The sequence below is a fragment of the Lasioglossum baleicum genome, chromosome 3, assembly GCF_051020765.1.
Source record: "Lasioglossum baleicum chromosome 3, iyLasBale1, whole genome shotgun sequence".
NCBI classification, from domain to species: Eukaryota; Metazoa; Arthropoda; class Insecta; order Hymenoptera; family Halictidae; genus Lasioglossum; species Lasioglossum baleicum.
Window position 1 is genome coordinate 19,854,827 of NC_134931.1, and position 19,937 is coordinate 19,874,763.

Below are 19,937 nucleotides of genomic sequence, written 5' to 3' on the forward strand. Positions count from 1 at the left end.
GTAAGTAACCACATCGTACAGTCTATGGGAGAAAACCACGGCGATACCGAAGAGCCTCGGCTAGGAGAAAGGTTACGAGCGTAAGTAGGGTGCAAAGGTGATCGAAGAAAGAAACCCGCGTCGAACAGTACCAATTGCTCCGGTACGATTGCATATAACGGCGAGTAAATATATACGTATCGATAATAGCGGTGTATCCGTGCGAAATGCCGTACACTTTCCGCTTACGGCGAGCCTTCGCCGTGTCGAATTCATTAAATTAGACGATCCTGGACAGCTATGAAATTAGAAAGGTGTTATAATTTATCGATTAATTGTGTACATTAGAGCATGCATGTCGATCATGTAACCCAAGCGTTTCACGGCGCGGGTACTGTTAGAATCAAACACCTTTCGCGCAATTACACCTCATCAAAGGCACTTGCAACTCTTCGGGATGAAAAACGGTCGAAATTGCAGGTACTTGTTGCAATATAATTTTATTTTTAGTCTATTGAAATATCTGACCTAGATGACTCAATTTTATCGAACTCCAGTTCCTTTGAATTAAATATTGCACTCTAATAATGAAGACGTATTTGCTTCATGGCTTAATAAAATGTGGTAGGATCGGTATTGGTTAATTAACGGCGAAGCAACAAGGTTGTTCGCCAGTAGCACAGCACGTGTTAACGACTGCTTGTCCCAAGATGGAGGCGCGTCTAACTCAATCGCGAGGAACGCGGCTAAGAAGTTGCCAACCGAAAAGGAAGGAAAAGACGGGGGCGCCCGGCACGAGGAGAAGATACTGGCTGCGACGCCTTTACGCTTGTTAACCGTTCCTTTGCCGTGGGCTAGAAGGGTATATTATCCCCCGAAGGCGGTGTGCTAATTATTTATCGAGTACGTCTCGACCGGAACGAACGACCCCGATGTGTCGGGAAGAAGACTTCCATGGTGGCGGTGTCGTGCGCGAAATTAAACGAGCACGCGAGCCCGGGACCGTGAGATCCGATCGCGATAACGATGCATCGATAAAGTGTTAAATATGTACCGCGTCCCTCGCGATTAACCACGGAAGTTACGACCTTTTAGCGATCCTCCGTGATAGACTCTATGATAGAACCCGCCCAGCCGTGTCCAGCTCCGCGAGATATAAAACGGTCTACTGTTCAAATACCGTAAAATTGATAGTGTTCCTATAGTTGTAGTCGAAAACAAACGGTTTACACATCGCGCTAAATGTTAGAATAATCAACGATGAGTTGAGATGAATTAGAACTCAGCGTAACAACCGGCTCTAACGATTCGATCACCCACTGTAGATGTAGGAAGAACGATTCTTTCGTATTAACCCCTTCACTTCTACAGAAGTCGCTTCCAGAGGAGTGCCGATTAGGCAATGACGAGCTGCAGTCCCTAGGAATGATTGAGCAATGAATCATTTAATAATTGAGCAACAAAACTGCAAGCTTCTATGTCAGCCAATGCTCTATCGAATTAAGCAAAAATTAAATTGTGTGTCTAAGTCTACCCTCCCATTGCCTGCAAATAAATATCAGTGTAATGAGTCAGCCAATAAAGTTTACAGGAATTTCGATCGTCGCCCGATTTTTATCGTTGGGCAGTGAAATTCTAAATTACCGTGGCACCCAGTTTAATCACCACCTATCCGGACCGCGGAATAATCACTGGTATTACGAAGCTCGCGTACGTGAATTTGATGATTGAATCAGGCGCAGCAGCGACGAAATATTAGGGATCCATCGATCGCTCTTGAACGGTCACGGTCCCGAGCGCTCAATTACCACGCTCGCCGCCGTAAATCATGGAGGAGATACAGATCCGTGGTCAGATGGCGACCCTCGGAGCACCTTCAAGGTTACGGCGGGCTGCAGCAGAAGCCATCGATAGATGCGGGAACAGTAAACAGGAAATGTATTCGATCGATAGGACAGGAGGGCAGGGGCAGCAACGGGTAGATATATATCGGCGATCGTGGGAGTTCGTGAGGCGATTTATAATTCGAAGGGAGCCACCGCCGTGGAAGATCGCGAGTAACGTCCTCTTCTTCGTGAACGTGAATTCCTTTTTCGTGCATGCATCCATCGCGAAAGTTGTGAGCGGGGAGGGGGGGGGGGGAGAGAGGGCCTTCGATGCGCGCTTGCACGGATTACGCGCGAGAACTTTATTTCGACGATAGCCTCCTAAATCATTCGACCATTTTACTCTACGGTCGCGCTATTTCATAGCGGGCGAGATAAAGTGTCCCGAACGATTTTACCGTCGAGCTAAATCGAAATAATTTTCGACGGTAAAAGGGAAATGAAATTACCTGTCCGTTTGTTCGTTAATTTCCCGAGCCCCGGGAATTTTACTGTCTTCGGATTAATAACCGGCGGCGGCGGGGGAAACGGATATTTTTGTTCAATATTGGCGACCCGTTAACAATGGCCCCGTTACAGAAATTCAATTGCGAAAATTAAACGAAATTTATACACGGTCCCGCGATAATGGAGCTAGATCGCCGCTCGCGGAAGTATTATAAATAAAAAACGATCGGGCGGAACCGTGGGAACACAATACCGCTTATTTCCCCAAATACGACATTACTTCGGCCTCGTAAATACAAACATTATAGCCCATAAAATCGAATAATCGCCGACCCATATTTAGCGGCCACGGTGTCGTGATAACGGTTTGTCCATGGTCAGCAGATTGCCGACTGAACCGCGCTGAGCCAGCGCGAACCGACGCGACGCGACGAGAAAAACTCGGCTCGAATCGCCACCGAAACAAACGTAACAGTCATATTTCAGGAATAATCAACCATTCGACGCCATTTGTTCCAGACAATGCGAAACAGTAAGTGCCTAATAAAACAGCAGTGGTAACAAGTATCCGGCTATATAGAATATCGATTAAACCCGAGGTAACAGTCGAGCTTTCCAATTTTTCGCGATTTCAAACGCTTTCGCGGTTCTACTATCACCCGTCGAATCTACTAGAAATTAATAATAATTCAACGAAATTTATTATCTATCGGCACGTTCTCTGTGCACATTTCGATAACCTCGTTTCATAAATAACTATTGCGTCAATTACGAACACCTCATTGCACTTCGGTGCATTAGAGAGGCCGACTCGTGAATCAAACGCGAAGGTAGAAGCGACCGAGAGGCATCCTGATTTTTTAAGACGCGGAAGCGAACGTCCATAGCCGACGTACCTTATGGCCGCTCGATACGCTGTAAATTGCTCAGCGTACAATTCAAAACGCCTCGACCCTTCACCCCTCTGATTAAGTGCGCGAGCTTGGTGCCGCGCTTGCAATCCCCCGCTCGTCCTTGAGAATTAATCGGCCAGGTGTCCGTCGATTCCTGCATTGTCAGTCGCGCTTATATGCCCGAGCACCGTCGCCGCCGTCATTCTAACACTTTATACTTTACAAACTGTATTTCACTCGGGGCGTAGTAATTTTATGTGCGCGCTGTCCCACCTATCTCTCCGCGCGGAGAGAACGATGCGGCGCGCGCCCGCGTACAGCCGCGGGAACGTCGGCTCGCCAAGCCAGATATCCGAAGTTTATTGCCGTTCGGTGATAACCCGTAAATTGCTGTCCATAGGAAACGGGTATAAGCGATAGCACAAAGCCGTAATCTGCACCCAATCGCCCGCAGAGCTGGCGAGCAAGGAACCTCTATTGCCGATCCGCCTAACGCGGATGCGGCAAGCCGAGCGCCGTGCACGGATGCGTTTTTACTCGCGCGCAAGACGGCCTGCACGATCGCCTCAGCCCGACCATAATTTTCCCAGCTTCGAGACAACCGCGCGCGGCTTCCGAGAATAATTATACCACCCCTGCACCCTCCCCTCGCGATTTTCCTCCGTCTTCTTTGTCTTCCGATTGCAACTGACTGCGGTACTGGAACTGACTGCTATCTCGATATTCATACACAAAATAGATTATAGGAGGAACCTAATTATTGGTGAGAATACAGGGAATATGATAAAACAATATTGTCCACTGAAATTCAACTGAAACAAGCATTGTACTTCCCGTGGGGTTCCGTTCCTGGCCAATAACATCGCGTGGGATATTTATATACGCAAATTCATGGGACCGATGAGTATTTCCGTGTTCCGCTGCAATCCTGGCGGCAGGGTCGACTCCCATATTAAATTCCTCGAAGCACAGTCAATATCACTAGTATTTCCAGGTGACGTGCCGCATTGTCTTCGTTGCCGCATTCGGCTGCGTACCAGGCCGCGCAGAAATCAGACCGAACGAGTTCCTAAGCAGCGAGGCATTCGACCATTGTCACACGTCGCGCCCCTAAACGCGTTCTTAATCCTCCCCTTCAAACATGTAATGAACCGGCACGCGAGATACTTGACCCGATTCTCGTCGTCGACATCGTCGGCATCGTCGTCGTCGCCGTCGTCGTCGTCTAATAACTCGGCCCGAATTCACCGTGTCGTTACGGAACGGGGTGCGGGAGTCAACCCCCAAGTACGTAAAGATCGCACCTAAGTACGTGGTACGCGATCATGCACGCCTAACGCGTACACATGTGCGCATACTTCTCGCCAGCTCAGGTGAGACACCCTCTCGGTGAAACCACGACGCCGGATCGATGATTGAGCATAGCGCATAAATTTTCATACGCGAGCGAGCGAGCGAGCGAGCGCGCGCGCGTTTTTTAACGATGGAAATATATCTCGAGCTGATCCCATGGATAACACCGGGGCACGGTTGTTCGCGCGTTAGCGCCCAATGAATGTCTTGCTCCAATAACTGCGCTCGAATCGAGTATTCCGGTAGATTGGGGACGAGAATAAATATGCAAAAGACAAATGATTTCTGTGAAACACATCATAACGCTGTATGTACGACTTGGAAATGATACATTGCGTTTTTCCATTTTTCCACTTTGTAACCGAGGAGTTTCTTTGTTGAGATTTTGAAGATTTTCAACTCCAAGTATATGGTACTTCTGTACATGAGATTGTACTCTACTACTTCTTCTACTGCTACTTCTTCTTCTACTACTTCTGTACTGAGACATTCTTGTATCACTTTTAAAACTAAAGCTCCACCACCATTAGTCAGACTTCTTTTAACTTCTCCATTCGAGATCTACGACTTGAAATGAATAAATTGCAAATAACAGGTGCCGAAAAAATTGATTTCGTTATCACTTCGCAACGTCGCAAGATCAACAACGCTGCTGTGGACCCAAAATCGAGAGGGAAAAAGGTCTGCAAATCGCCAATTAGCAGCCAAACATCAGTTCGCAGGTCCGGCGCAAGCCAAACACCGCGCAAAAGTGATGCTGAAAATAAACCGACACCGGTCCGCTCGGAATAGAAAAAAAAACAGTGTTACGGGAACGTTTGCGCGGGATTGATTCACAGTTATCCATCGCGATACCGTTTGTTTGCGGGGAAATTTTCGCGTCGCGTCAGTGTGCGTTGGGTGGTTTGCAATTTCGCGCGGCTCGAGCTGCGAACCGACAATAACGAGCTGGTGGCGCGGCGCGGAGACGGAAGCTTTCAATAATTTCTGTGGCCGACGCCGGCGTGCTCGGCTCTTCACCGATCGTCATTACTCTAATTAGTCACGATGACTTTCTTGCGGCGAGTCACCTTATCGGATTGAATCGGCGTGCGGACACAACAAAACGCGTGTTGCCGTGAGGTGCACGCGGGTGCATTCACAGGACGTGTCGGTTGTATGCGCGGAACACGTTCGGCATTGATTCACCGACGAGCAGAACGCTCGCGGACCGATTCGCGAGCGGCGCGGCGGTGCGGCGCGTCTTGGTCCTCTCGCGCAGCGAATCGAATTGAAAGAGAGCCGTGTTTTCACGTTCAAACGCGTCGAGTTTCACGGCTACCGCCGCTGCACCACGCCGCTGCATAGAGAATGCAGCTGCAGCTCTACGGGAAAAAAATCCGCCAGCTAGACCTTTCAGCCGGCCGAACGGCTGAATTTAATGCGCCGCTTTTCTCGTTTCGCCGCGGGAACGGGAACTTCTGGAAAAGTTAACATTGCCGCCGTTTGAAATGCATTCTGCATTTCCCGATGCAAGCCTGCGAGAGTTGCAGCCCCGGCACGAGGCCGATGGAACTTTTTTACGACGGAGCAGAGCCGGAGCTATGCCGGTGCGGTGGCTCCGCGTGTAACCTCGTTGCGGTTCAACGGTGCCTTTTTTAAAGAGATCGGGAAAGGATGTTTCGCGGATGGCGGTTACCACGCAGCCACGGTATCCTTTGTTCCGCCACCAGAGAGAAAAGAGAGGGTGACCTAAATTTAGGGTGGTTTAATGGAAAAGCCGATGGAGAGAATATGTTTTAACGCGGCGAGCGCCGTTCTAGCGACGTTGTCGTTTGAGAGCGAGCCATTCTACGTGGAGGCTCCGGATCAAAATTATAAATTTATAAAAGACCCGGCGGAAGGGGTTGAAAAGGGCCACCGATCGTGTCAAAGAAAAGCCCCCCAGTGTCAGTGTAGTAAGTCCGTTGCGGAATGAAAACGCGGTTTTAATGAATCTGTTGATAATAAAGAGATTTTTTGAAATCCCTTCGACGAGCTTTCCGAAAGCTGGTTTTGAATCCCGTGCGAGCTTTCACGCGACTCCCGTTCACTCGATCTGGGGTTGCACCGTGGAGGCACAGATGGGGCTAGTGGTTTAATGTCGCGGCTCGATACGGAGAGGAACTACTTTTTCGCTTTGCTGGTGTTGATTTCTCTACTACAGATATCGATTTTTCATTGGAGAACTGGTTTTGCAACTGTTCAGCTCGCATTAAAATGATAAAACATTTTTATGAGCTCCGAAACACGTGTACGATTAGACAAAATGATTTATTGACCCTGCATTTTATATGTAGATTTGCTATTTCTCTTTTTGCAATAATTTTTGTATAATTTTCATCATCTTTGTCGGCGGAGTCAAATCTTTACATCAGTTTAGCCCCATTTCCATTAAACCGTTCTCTTTTTTAAAAAATCTGTTTCATGGCAGGACGATCCCCCAGTACCAGCCTATTTGCAGATACTCTAGCCTCTAATCGAGAGCTATAAACAAACTCGATTAATCACAGCCCGATCTCGCGCTGCCGACCTATTTCCTGCAGTTCAAAACGTTCATATAGAAAAAGGAGAAATGCTTCCGCAGCGCCATTGCGTGGCAATTTGCGCCGACGCGTAATTACAGAAACACCATTCCCCGTTACCATATTCATCGGCGTTATCGCAGTGTTGCGATGACGCCTGCAAGAGGGTGGGAAGGGTTAGCAAGAAGCTCGGGGACGCGCTCTAATAGATTGCACGTTCGCCCCCTTTTGCACGTACGCGTCGGCACGCGTACAAGCGAGGCCCTAGTGCACCGCGAGTTGCTGCGAACCGCGCGTTGCACCGCGTTACACCGATGCACCACGACCGGAGGGGAATATACGAGGAGTTGCTGTCTCCTTTATCTCTCCTCGCTATCTCTCTTTCGCTAGGCTAGGAACTGTAACAGGAAGAAATCTCGCCTCGGCTCGCAACCCTTCTTTCCATCCCCGGTCTTTTGTCCGCGGCGAGAGACCGCCTCCTCTCCTCTCCCACCTTGTTACAATTAGGCATAATTATCCGCGCATACGAGGACAGCCGTCGATACTCGCGGGGCTCCATCGACGCGTGAACGTCATCAACGAAGGGATGAATTAACGTCCCTCCACGTTTCTTCCTAGCAAGGATCGCCGCAGAATACCGGCTCGTTAATGACGCTGCCGCGGGAAGAAGCGTCATTGTGAGTCGCGACGCGGAGCGCCGCTCCTTGCCGACGCGCTTCTTTCATAGAAGGCCGCGCGCCGTGCCGCGCATGACTTGATGACGCAGTCTTCCAATGGAATAATGCCGTAATTAAATTTCTACTACGTGAAACCGGCTTTGTGCTAACGTCGCCTATGGCCTCCCCTTTGATGGGATCGACCCCTCGCCGATGCCACTTCGCGCGCATTAATTCCGATGATTCGCTGGAACTATCGCGGATCGAGACACTGCGCGATCTTACACGTGAAACCATGCGTCCTGTCTCAATTCTTTGCCGAGCTGCAAAACGTGCATTGCAGCCGCTAAATTATAAGGTGCGCGGCTCCATACGCTACTAAAAAGACGTTGATACCTTGCATTTCTTAGTTGAGGGGGTGTGTTCTTGCAGGGTGCCAATCTCTATCGTACATTTCATATAAACGATATATGTGGAACAGATGACTCGAAAGTATCACGGTAACGGCTGGATAATTGTCACACCACTATTCAGAAATATAGGGCAAGAATAATAGTGCAGGTCTTAAAGATTGAAAACCAGGTGTGCGAGCAGATTTACTATAACGACACCTGTTTCTTGTGCTCCCCGGTGGCTAAAGAACTGTTCTCGCACTCGGCCGAATATTTCTAATCCACCCTCGCGAGGAAAGCCTGAAACACGCTCGTTCTCCCCCTTTGGCTCGCGTCGCGGCATCATTTCCGCGCGTACGTAGACACATCGGGGCTCGTAACGCTCCACAAAGCTGTCGAAAGCACGTACGCTTTCGCCGCGAGTTCACTCTTACTCTCTTTCTCGCTCTCTTTCTTTCGCCGGTTGGTGCGCACGCATTTTTATGACGCGTTGCTCTCCTCGCGATATTCCGATGCGGCGGGCCCACCGCGGCAAAAGAGGGGTTGCTTGCAATAAAGTGCATCGCACAGCGGTAAAAGGAGAGGATTGCACCGCGGCGGTAAGGGGTACTGAGCCAGAGAGGGTTGAAAAAGAGGAAACGCACGAGACGAGCATTCGGTCGTACACGCTGCAGATTATTATAATAAAAGTCCCCCGGCTTTGTTCGTTCATCCCGGCGGGCTCGCGATGGCTTTGTCCGGCCGGCGCCCGCGTTGCTTTTCTATTTACATTAGTCGTACATCATACTGCAAAACCGGACGGCCGTCGTCAGTGGCCAAATGGCGGAGATGTCGAGGGCGTCTATCTTTTCCTCCTTTTGCTTACGATGCCCGTGTTGCACGCTTGTGAAACGCGAAAAAATCTCTAAATATTCAAGACAACTCTGAAGTGCACTAACACTTGGCGAAGTAACGTATGAACTTCAGAAGAAATCTTCAAGAAAGAAAGAAGAAAGTTTCATTTTCTTTGGGGAGCGATGAGAAGCCCGGCGGGAAAGAACCAAAGCATTATTGTATCTTGTTACATGACAAGTGGTCATTTTTCTTATGAAAAGATGAGAAGCTAGAAGAGAAAGAAGCCCAACGTCATTGTATGCTATTACACGGCAAGCATTAATATTTTTTTGAAAGGATGCGAAGATAGAATACAACGAAGGTAAACATTATTGTATCTCATTACATGTTAAATGTTCATTTTTCTTGCAAGAGGATAAAAAGGTAGAAGACGGAAGAGGCAGAAAAATGTCATTCGAGGATGTGAAATAGATGAAATGAAAGGGAAATATATGTAGTGGACTGAAAATGAGTGTGCTAAGTGTAAACATGAATAGGGATGATAAAAATTCAAGCTCCCTGAATGTCAGGAACATCTTTCTGGAAGCGTTACAAGTATAAAACGACCACAAGAAGTTATCGAAACAACCTTAGAAATTCCATCGACGGCATTCCACGTTTATAAAAAGATGCGGTGTGGCGTTATTGTTAGGGTAGGATACGGGTGCTTATCATTTCAAATGCGGCGGGCAGAATGGCTGCGGGAGGATGTGGTTCAATTTGTAGGTAGGGGATAGGTGTTATCGACACCCACGAAGGTACGGCCGGGTGCAAGACGCTCGAGTTTCACGGCGCGCCGTGAATTTCCGTGCACACGGGAATCGTGTAAGACGCGCACGCAGCGTACGTAGCTCGATTCCACATAGAGGCTCATTGTTTTACTCTGAATCAATTACATGCCTCGGCTCCCGTCCGATGCTATCTGTCCGCGAGCTCCGCAGAAACGGCCCCGCGTTCGCGTGTGTCTTTCCGTTCTGTCTCGCGAGAGACCTGTGCAGGACTCGTGCACACATGTACGCGACAGCCTAGGGTACAAATAAACCCCGGAGATCCAGAGATCCGAACCCCGGTAATTGGAACGTTCGGATAAAGCTCGCAAACCGTCCGTCGCGGTCTCCGTTTATCGATCCTCCTCCGTTCCACTCTTCCTCGAAGCTTCTTCTTCTTCTTTGGCTCTTCTTCCCCTCAGCCCTGCGCGTCTTTTCCCTCGAACGTTTCGCGGCGAAAACGTTTCCGGACCAATCGAGGCTCGCAGCTCGTTCCAACCACCCACACCCAACCGTCCGCTTCCTTTAATTAAATCGATGCTTCCGCGCAATTAAAATTTCATGCCCGCCGACGACGGATAGATTCACTTATTTGACCGGAAGATTAACATCGGTTCCTGTGTTTGCGGTGCACGGGGGGATCTATTTCCGCGCGCCATTATTGAACTGCGGCCGGTAATCGCTTCCGGTTCGCAGATTCGTCGGCAGAGAAGTCGACCAGACGTATTTCACCTCTTTTATTCTCCATCACCCCCGAAATCTGCTCGTTCCAATTTATTCCTACCGGCACGGGCAACCCCTACAGCGGAGGTTATAAACCATTGAAGATTTTGTAGTGGAACGTATGCATTCTCTTTCGTTGATGTTATTGGGTCCTGTAGTAGGTATACATATTGCATATTCCTGATTCTTGGAGAACTCTAGCATGAAAGCTGCATTATAGTATTTATTTTTAGGTCAACCGCTTCTAACATGTTCATCAAGCATCCCTTAGTCTCTTCATAGTTGACTGAGTTGCTAAATAACCAACTGATCTTTCTTGTTAGTGTAAATTGTAATTTTATTGAAACAGAAAGGTTTACCTTGGAGCCTGATATGTCCTCAAATAATAATGTTCCTTCCAGAATTATTGACAAAAAGAGTCTTCAATAACAGGTCCAGCTTGGCGAAATGACTTCCCTGCAAGCAGGCTAACATCCGAGACTAGATTTCTGACGATCGATCGGTCAGTTTTCCGGTGCACCGTAAACCGTGGCAGTAGTCAAGAGAAGATCCTCAGTCGCGAAGGGTTAATCCACTTAGAACGACAAAGAGAATCGCCGCGGGTTGCTTGAACGGTGACTCGGGTAAAACAAATAGCGAAAAGTGGTCGTGGACAGAGAAGTTCACCGTGGGTACACGGTGAGGGCATCTTTGTTCTGGCGTCGCGAGACGAGTGACACAGATTTTAGACAGCTCCATGACTTAGCACGGCTGCTGGAAGCTCTTCTCTCGCGCGAGGCGATCCCGGGGACAAAATCCAGCTATATAAGGCGCGGGGCACGCCGACAAGGAGTTCCTTCTTCTATTTCCACGGGTCGGTCGTCCCGAGTCGGCGAGATGCGATGCGATGAGATGCGGCGCGCGATGCAGTGCGATGCGGCGCCGCGAAAGTGCATCGCCGAGGTACGGAGGCACGCGGCAACAAGCAAAACAGATCGAACGCAGGACGGAGAGGCGGGAGGGACGGGACAGGCCGGTCGACCTCTTTGAGATTACAGAAATGGAAAGTGCAGTCGGTCTCTCGCGTTAGCGCATCTAGACGGTCTCTCGCTCTCTCGCGTGTGCACACGTACACCTACGTACGCGGAGCCGAAGCGACGCGACGCGACGCGACGAGAGCGCATATATGTGAGCACGCCTTCGGTCAATCTGTAAAGCCGAGTCGACGACTAGTTGCGGCGAGCTACCATCTCGGCTGTCCGTTCACGCGAACGCTGTACACTCGATGTCAGCCGCGATGTCAGACAAGCCCGGCCGGTACTTGACGATTTATCAATCGATATGCGGCGCCCGGAAAGGCGAGGGATCCCTGCCGCTATTAACCCTTTCATCCTGCACCGTCCTTGTGACTGAAAGTCAAGCCGCACGCACGATTTCAACGAACGCACGACGCGCCGTCTATTCGCTTTCTCGAATTGCGAAAGCTTTTTGTGCGATGCCAGAAATTAATTGTTTTCTTACGGGGATACGCGTTATGCAAATTTCACCGTGTGTTCTGCGGAATAATAGTCTCCATCAGTCTCCGGATACTTTTGATCCTCGAAGTTTGCGAAACTGGAGAAGTTCTCGGTTCGAATAGTCGCGATTAATGCAGGCGAACGGAGAAATTATGCAAGCATAAATAAATGAATTTTTGTGATGTTTTAAATAATTTGAATGTTCTGCGAATGATGTGCAATGTTATTGGGAACGCGAAGTGAGCGTTCAAAGTAAGGAGAAAAGGTTTGCCTTTCGTCGGACACGAATGTCCTTAAGTTAAGAGTTAGCTCTTTATGTCTTCTCGACAAATGAACTGAATGAATTATTAATCACGGATTAATTAATTCAGATGAGACCATCGCGCAGCTCACGTCCGAAGCATCGCACCGGGAAGTGAACGAGGCAACTGACAGAGCGCGTCGCCAAGTTCTCGTGGAATTGGTAAATTGTCGGTGGGCATGCCGAAACAAGGTGAACGCGACATTTGCATCGACTTTGTTGTTCGTCCAGGGGCCGGAGCGAATGTGGGAATGGTCAAAGGCGGCCAACAACGGCGTCGCAAAGGCACGGTGAAGGAATGTCCGCCGCGGGACGTCAAAAGACGCGGCGCCGGATGCCGATTCCGATCCGACAGCTTGTACCAGCAAATTAATGAAAATCCACTTCGAGGGACGCGCCGCGAAACGAAAAAAGACGATCGCGGCGCGGCGCGGTGTGGAAGAAAGAAACAATTCGTCTTCGTTGGTTCACTCATTGTCCGGGGACAACGATTTACGGCAAAGCCGATCCGCGTTCTCTGCATTTTTTCCGGAGTCGGTTCGAACCCGGCCCGCCTCCGGTAATTTGGTAGCAAAACGAGCTGCCCGCAAGAAACTTAATTGCCCCCCGTACACCACCTCCTACAGGGGCCCTTTGCATCCGGAAAGCGACCAGTCCGCAAAATTTCACCGCGCCGCGCCGCCGTCTTCTTTTTCGGTTCATTAGCACGCGACGATTGGCTACCCGTATTCGCGTGACAGGTAATTTACTCGATTGGCCGCGATATTAACGAGCCCCTCTGACAGGATCGCGTAGAATCAACAAATGAAAGTGACAAACAAGATTTATTAAACGCTGTCGAGGCTGACAGCGCCGTTTCAACGCGAGCGCGCACCGAATGAAAAATGGATCGTTCTCGCAACTTTTGGCACGAATGTTTCCGGCGAACGCAATTTTTCATGTTCGAGATTGAAGATTGTCGGTATCGGGGAATTTAGGGGGGACATTTATTCGGCTCGAGGGCGTAAGCAGCATTCTCAATCCCCATTTGCCATGTATCTCCGCTCTGAAAAGAATGTGATAAGTTACGGACCCGTCAGAAAATTTTTGACACGCTTTTAATGTTCACAGGGAAATTCTGCATAAAATGTACGTGTCATAGATTTTATGCAGTGTCCTTATATCATCGATAGAAAATTATGCCATGGCTACGTAACTAACTTAGTAGAGAAATTGCTCCATCGTCTTATAATCGGTTCACTTGGTCGAAGTGGATACCGAAGATCTCCTACCGGTCTCTTGTTGTCAACAGTAAGGTTGTTTGCTCACGGACCTATGTTTGAGCTATGCGAACATGGAGAATCCGGCGAGCAGGACACTGTCCGGGTTAGGAGGTACATTTAGTCTGTTTGGGGTTGCTGGCAGCACCCCGGAGCACTTCGGCATTTGCTCGTGTCCCCGTTGGAAGTAGCACCACTTTGTCTTATTATCGATTCACTTGGCAAATGCGATTATTCGAGATTTTATGCTTGACTCTCTTCGGGGACTGCGGCGATGTTTGCCGTTGGTATCTTGCTTGAAGCATATCGTTTAGAAATCCATGAGACGATACTTCCAAACAATGCCGAATTTCTTGTTCCCTGTGACTGACTTCCCACGCGATAACAAGTGAGACTCGTGATGAAGATTTCTAAGAGAATCTACTAAATGTGCATATAATTCATAATGAAACAATTGCAAAGAAAACTGGAACCTTTGACAGCAGAGATAAGTAATACAGCCAAAGAGGTGTTGAAACTATACTGTAAACTGAGAACATAGAGAAGCAATGATTCTAGTGAAAACGTTGTAGCGTCTGCTCCAGCGTGCGAGATCTGACAAAAATAATTGCATCGTCGCATTTTAATCGGTTCTCGCGAAGACCGGCTCTAATCTAGGAGCAGCCGGGAATTTTTCCCGGTTAATGGCAGCTATCAATGAACAGGCTGTCTGGTAGGGACAATCGTAACGCTCGTAGCTGGTTAACAGAGAACTACACGTTTCCCGTAAAAGCGGGTAATTTAAAGTTCGAATAGCGAGCGAAACGCGAGACACTGGAGTCGATTTTCCGCTCGACGGCTCAAGTACCGGAAGGAAAACGGAAACGGCGTCTGCGCCGGCGCCGTGGAAGGAGACGGCGGTCGAATAAAACGGCGGAACGAAAGCGCAGGCAGATTGGGTGTACCGATTTAATTTCGTTGCGAATCAGGCTCGGTAAATACCGGTTGCGAGAGGTAGCCGAGGGCCGATCGCGGTTCAACGGAGGCGCCGCTACGCGCCGGCGATGGCTCGCTTTAATTAAACGAGCGGAAATGATGCCCGGTTAAATATTAAACGCGACCGGGCGCGGCCTGGTGCGGCTGTCTCGTTAACACGGACGTCGCGTGAATATGATTAAAGCCCTGAAAGACGACGATTCCCGGGGCTCGGCCGGCTCGCTGGTGGGCAAAAATTTCCGGCCACTTTCGCGAAAACGATTTTCGACTTCACGCTCGTTGCCGGCCGGGTAATTTTATTTGCCGCGTCGCATCGCATCGCATCGTATCCTATCGCATCTACACGCACTCCGGCCAGCCACCTTTATTCACCCTATAATATCGCGTAATCGACGCGCCTTCCAACAGGGATCATTGTGCACGCCTCGTTCCACCGGAACCGAGAGGATTCGCTGTTTTTTGGCCAATTAACATCGCCGATCCGAAAGCGGATAGCCGAGGGAGCGAGAAGCGCCGATTACCAGCCTCGCTTCAACGAAGAGAACCCGCGCGCGAGTCCCGGCACCGGATTGTTCTTACATGGCGTCCTTTACGGTTTTCCAGGAGGAACGCTGTCATCGCTCGTCTCGCAATTAGTCTCGGTTGACGCGTTTTTGCTGGTCGTCTGGCTACTCTCGTGATCCTGAGCCGCGTGGCGGCTGCCACACTAGTTTTCCCTTCGTTCCTTCCTATCTTCCTCGGAAACACGCGTGTCCACTGCGAGCGGTTTCTTCGCGTCTATTGCGCGACATTTTAAGCTCGTGTAGTTATTTTTATCCCGAGGGGATAGACCGTGGTTAACCGCGTTACGCCGCGTTAACCTCGCTGTGCCGATACTATCGAGGCATTAATTCGCGCAAATGAGTGGACTCGACGGAGCCGGAATAACGAGGCGAATCTTAACGAGTTTGGCAGCTGCCCGAGACTAAACACTGCTTTCGCTTCAGGCTTCTGAGTTGAGGCTGCGCTGAGAACGGTTTTAGAGACGCACGAGCGCAGCTACTGTATCTGTGTTGCCAATAAAATACAGCCTCGGCGATAAACTAATTTCAAATTGGATAAATATTGTTTCTAACGTGGCAAATGCGTGAAGAACGTTGCGAGATGACATACTTGAAAACGACGTTATATAATCACGACAGCACTAATAGATAAAAATACGATTGGTTGAAAGAAGACCCAGTGTTAAGATGAAGGTAGTACAAACTTTTGCAAAACAGTAGTTTGCAATTACTTGAGTAAAAGCCGTTCGCCGAGTATAATCTAGTTGTCAAAGGCATTTAATGCACGAAGAACGATATTCCATACTAGATCGGATCGGTTTTCTTGCGAATAGAGGTAGAACCGGGACGTCTTCATACAGCGACAGATTTATTTGCCGGGTAGGGAATTGTTCGGGATCGTGATCGGCCGATTATTCCCCCTTTCAGTGTCTCGGTCGGGGCGACCCTCCTCTGGCTGTGACACTCAATATTCCCAGGATCGCAATTCAAACTCGGCACCGTCGCAGAATCGTAGATCGGCTAGCCTGGAATCCAGGTAAATCGTATTTACGGTCAGGGCTCGGGAGATTAAATTCGTGTCGCATTATTATGGGCGGCGCAGTCGTGTGTAGCAAATACGTCCGGATTTGGGGGTCCTCTGCGACGTCGCGACGATCGTAGATGCATTTGTATTCCGCTGGCAGGAGGCGACGGTACTGGAGTCTCTTCTCGTGCGGCGTTCCCGATGCAAAACGATGGAAAACGATCGGCTCCAATTCCCAGGACACAACGTAACTCGCGCGCTACACCGTCAGCCGGGCGAATCGAGGCAGGCAAAGCAGAGCGAGAGTGTGAGAGAGAGAGAGAAAGAGAGAGACAGAGAGAGAGTCAGGCAGGGCGAACAGCCGAAACAGGCGGACAGGCAAAGTCAGGGCAGACAAAACGAGGGAGAGAGAGAGAGTTCCGCGAACCCATCGCGAACCAAATGGAATTCGGCCTCCCCGCATCTCGAAACGCGGGTTCCGCTTGACGTACGATTATGGCCTCGGACCACTCGAAAACGTTTCATTCGGCCGAACGAGTTAACGTATCGGACATGTCCGCGTGAATTAGCACGTTCCGTGACGCGGCTTTATCCGGTCAATTTGAAAACGGCCGCCGCCACGGCTCGCCGATTAACGTCCAAATTATTTCTTTATCCGCGGTCCCGGCTGGCGATAAGCGAAACACTTTATGCGAGCCGGGACGATAAAATGAAGCGAGGCTAAAGAGCCACTGGACGAAAAACTGTCCCTTCCCCCCTGTAACGCCGAATTATTCCTCTATATTATTTATATCTGCTCGTGGATATCGATCCGAGAGAACTTGCTAAAAATTGCACCACCTCTACCACCACCACCACCACCGGACACTGAATTCTCTCGCTGTGTGCGCCTGCATCGAAAGGGAGAGAACGCGGAGAGAATGCAATTAAAAGGAAGCGTTCTCATTCCACCGAGCGAGCCCGGAGACCCGCCATAAATCGCGGGCGGATCATGAACTGGCAAGAATTTCGGGGTTCGATGTCAGCCCGCGAAACTTTTCCCGGATTTGAGTCGCGGGCGACCATCGCGAGACACAACCAGAAAAAGTGGGGGAGGGAGGGGGACAATTAACGACTCGTCTCCGACGAATATATGGACCGTTCGTGCGCTACGACCCCCGTCATACGTCACGTCTTTCCATGAGCGTATTTCGGCGTAACGAGTCGACTCGCACGCGTTATTCGTGCGAGACGTGAGTAACGATCGTCCCCCTGCCCCCTACCTCCAGTTCCCCCGTCCCCTGCCAACTCCCTGGCCCTCGAGCGACCTCGGTGCAACACGATGCAAGCAACAGCCTCCACGAACGCGATACACCGTCGAGTTTCGAATTTCCACGGCCGTTCGAAAGTTAGCATCGCGGAAGGGTACGGGCCTCTCTGGACCGGGTTGAAGGTCGACGGCGAAGGGCCCGCCGAGGGGACCGGCCCTGTTCGGGGGACCGGAATTGGGAATTTACGGCGGCGTTCGTGCCGAGACGCGCCGTTAAAAGTGTCTGCCTGGTTGCAGTAATATACCTCATTACTCGGTACGCGTGTGCAACACTGACTCCCGGAACTCGCCCGGTAATTCCATTCTTCCTGGCTCTCCGGCCAGATGTCCGTTTCGGAGTCTTATTGTCTTCGTTACGAGCCATTGTTGGCCGGGCCGACGCTGCCGACCGGCTTCGTTACCGGCCCCACGATTTTTCTAACCCGCTGAATGAAACTGGTTATTAGCTGGCGATATCGATGCTTGCCCGGGAGCCGCTCTTTTCGGTCACGCTCCGGACTCGCTGAAAGTTCGAGGGAACTGGTGCTGGAAGTTTGTCAACGCATTCACACCGGGTTAGGTTTCACGTCAGTATCGTTACTATCATACATTTGTTTTCAGATAGAAATGTGAAGAATGTGCCTAGAAATTTATCGAATACAGTTAAGTAGCCTTCGGTGCATTCGATCCAAGCCTTGAAGCGTTTTAGAAGTGCATGGGAACCTCTAGAATAAAGTATTTTGACTGATGACGTTTGCATCCGTCCGCAGGCTTTGTGAAAGGATGTATAAAGAAGTTTATGAACATCCTCACCCCGTTATACCTTTGCTATAGCACGAACATTCATCGTCATTTTCTATGTTTCTTCGTCGATGAATTTCAAGTAGATTTATCCCTACAATACCGCTGACCCTTTTGCTGCATGTCCCAAGAGAACCATGGTCTTCATACTACTGCCCTACTGTCGGCTTTCATTCCCATATCATTTTGTCCGCCATCAGTTATACTCGGAACCATGAGTATCATCGAGTTACCAACTTGCAAGAAAACCCTGCAATCTTTCGAATGTATATCATGCTTCCAGACTTCCCATTTGACATCCCCTCGTAAAAAGATCCCAAAGAAATATTTATGCAGTTCATTAGCTAAAAGGAATTCGGTCAACTCTTTCGAATGAAAAGGAACTTTGCTGAAGACGTCATTTACTTCACGGATTGCATTACTCGACGCGGAACGCTCTTCAATGCACATTGCAGAAGGAAACCTTGCACCGTGCAATCGTGTTACATTCCTGCATCGTTCCGTTAATTGTATACCCTTCTCCATATCACGAGTATCACCGTTGCTAACTTTGCAATCCGGCGGTGTTTCGAATTTTCCCAGCACTTTTGCGGTTTCCATTCGGCCCTCGGTAGTAGATCCATGGCACATTGTATTCTCTCTCTCGTCGAAATTATAATGTTTCACGGGGTAAAAAGCAGACGGACGTCTGAAGGCAAGCCGTTCCTTTGTTCGAACCTTACCTCGGATCGTCTGATTTCCGCGTTGAGAAACTCTCGAGCCGCATGCAAACGCATCAGACACCTTGCACACGGTCCGCGATCCGCGCCGCGCCGCGGTTGCGTTGCACCGCGTTCGCGGAGGGCTGAAGGAGCGCGCGTGTATCAAATTAGCGGAGCTGAAAAACAAACTTTCCTTTCGGGTAGCGTGTTCGTGATTCGTTTGTTTGAACGTTATACGAATTCAGTAACTACGTGGGGTATACTCGTCGAATAAAAAGACGGTCGGGGGCGGTCGGTATGCAGAAATCCCCTCGGCACAGACGGAACTTCTTGGCCGGGGCGAGGGTTGTTTTGACAGGGGCAGGCCCTATTCAAATTATTACGCGTGCGGCAGCCCTTTCGGAGCGAAGGGGTAAGCAAAAAGCTTTATGCCGCGTTTCAGGTAGCTTGAATAAGTTGAGCAGGACTTTCGAGAATCCGACAGGGCTTTGCCCGCGAATTATCCAAAACGGGTTACCAGCACCTGTCCACCAGTAGCTACGGGGCCTGCGCAACAACGATTTCAATGCTCCGCTTCGATAATTTAAATGGCTCCGGGGCTGGTGGCCATGCGCTACTTGAGACGCGTCTGCGTAAAACATTGACGCAAAAAAATAGAAAGAGAGAGAGAGAGAGAGTGAGAGAAGGGGCAGAAGGAAAGGAAGAAGGAGAGAACGAACAAGCTCTGTCAAGTTAAGCACGAAAAGCTCTCTCGAATGGTTAAAAGGAGAGAGACCCGACGAATTCCGCGAAGAAGCTTTGACTGAACTCGCCTCCTCGCTGCGCTTTGTCTTTTAATTAAACAACGCACCCTTATAATGCCGCGTCGATGACTAATTAGCGGAGCACGAGGAACCGGCCTTAAACGATCGTTTCCTTAATCTTATTCGACGCTCCGCTCTCATTCTTCGGTACAAAGAGCAAACAACTCGCTGCTTGCCGCCTCGTATTTAGCTACCCCTTTTTAATGTCGTTCCACCAGAAAATCGATTCTCATCC

The 19,937-nt window shown here is 49.6% G+C and overlaps 1 protein-coding gene across 1 annotated transcript in view; it reads left to right on the forward strand.

Moving 5' to 3' along the window:
- The window catches only part of LOC143207601 (uncharacterized), a 717,548-nt gene that overhangs the window by 547,731 nt on the left and 149,880 nt on the right, over positions 1-19,937 (forward strand). The window contains exon 3 of the mRNA XM_076421273.1: positions 1-19,937. This exon is cut by the window's right edge and continues 149,880 nt beyond it. The gene's annotated coding sequence lies outside the window, so the exon portion shown is untranslated.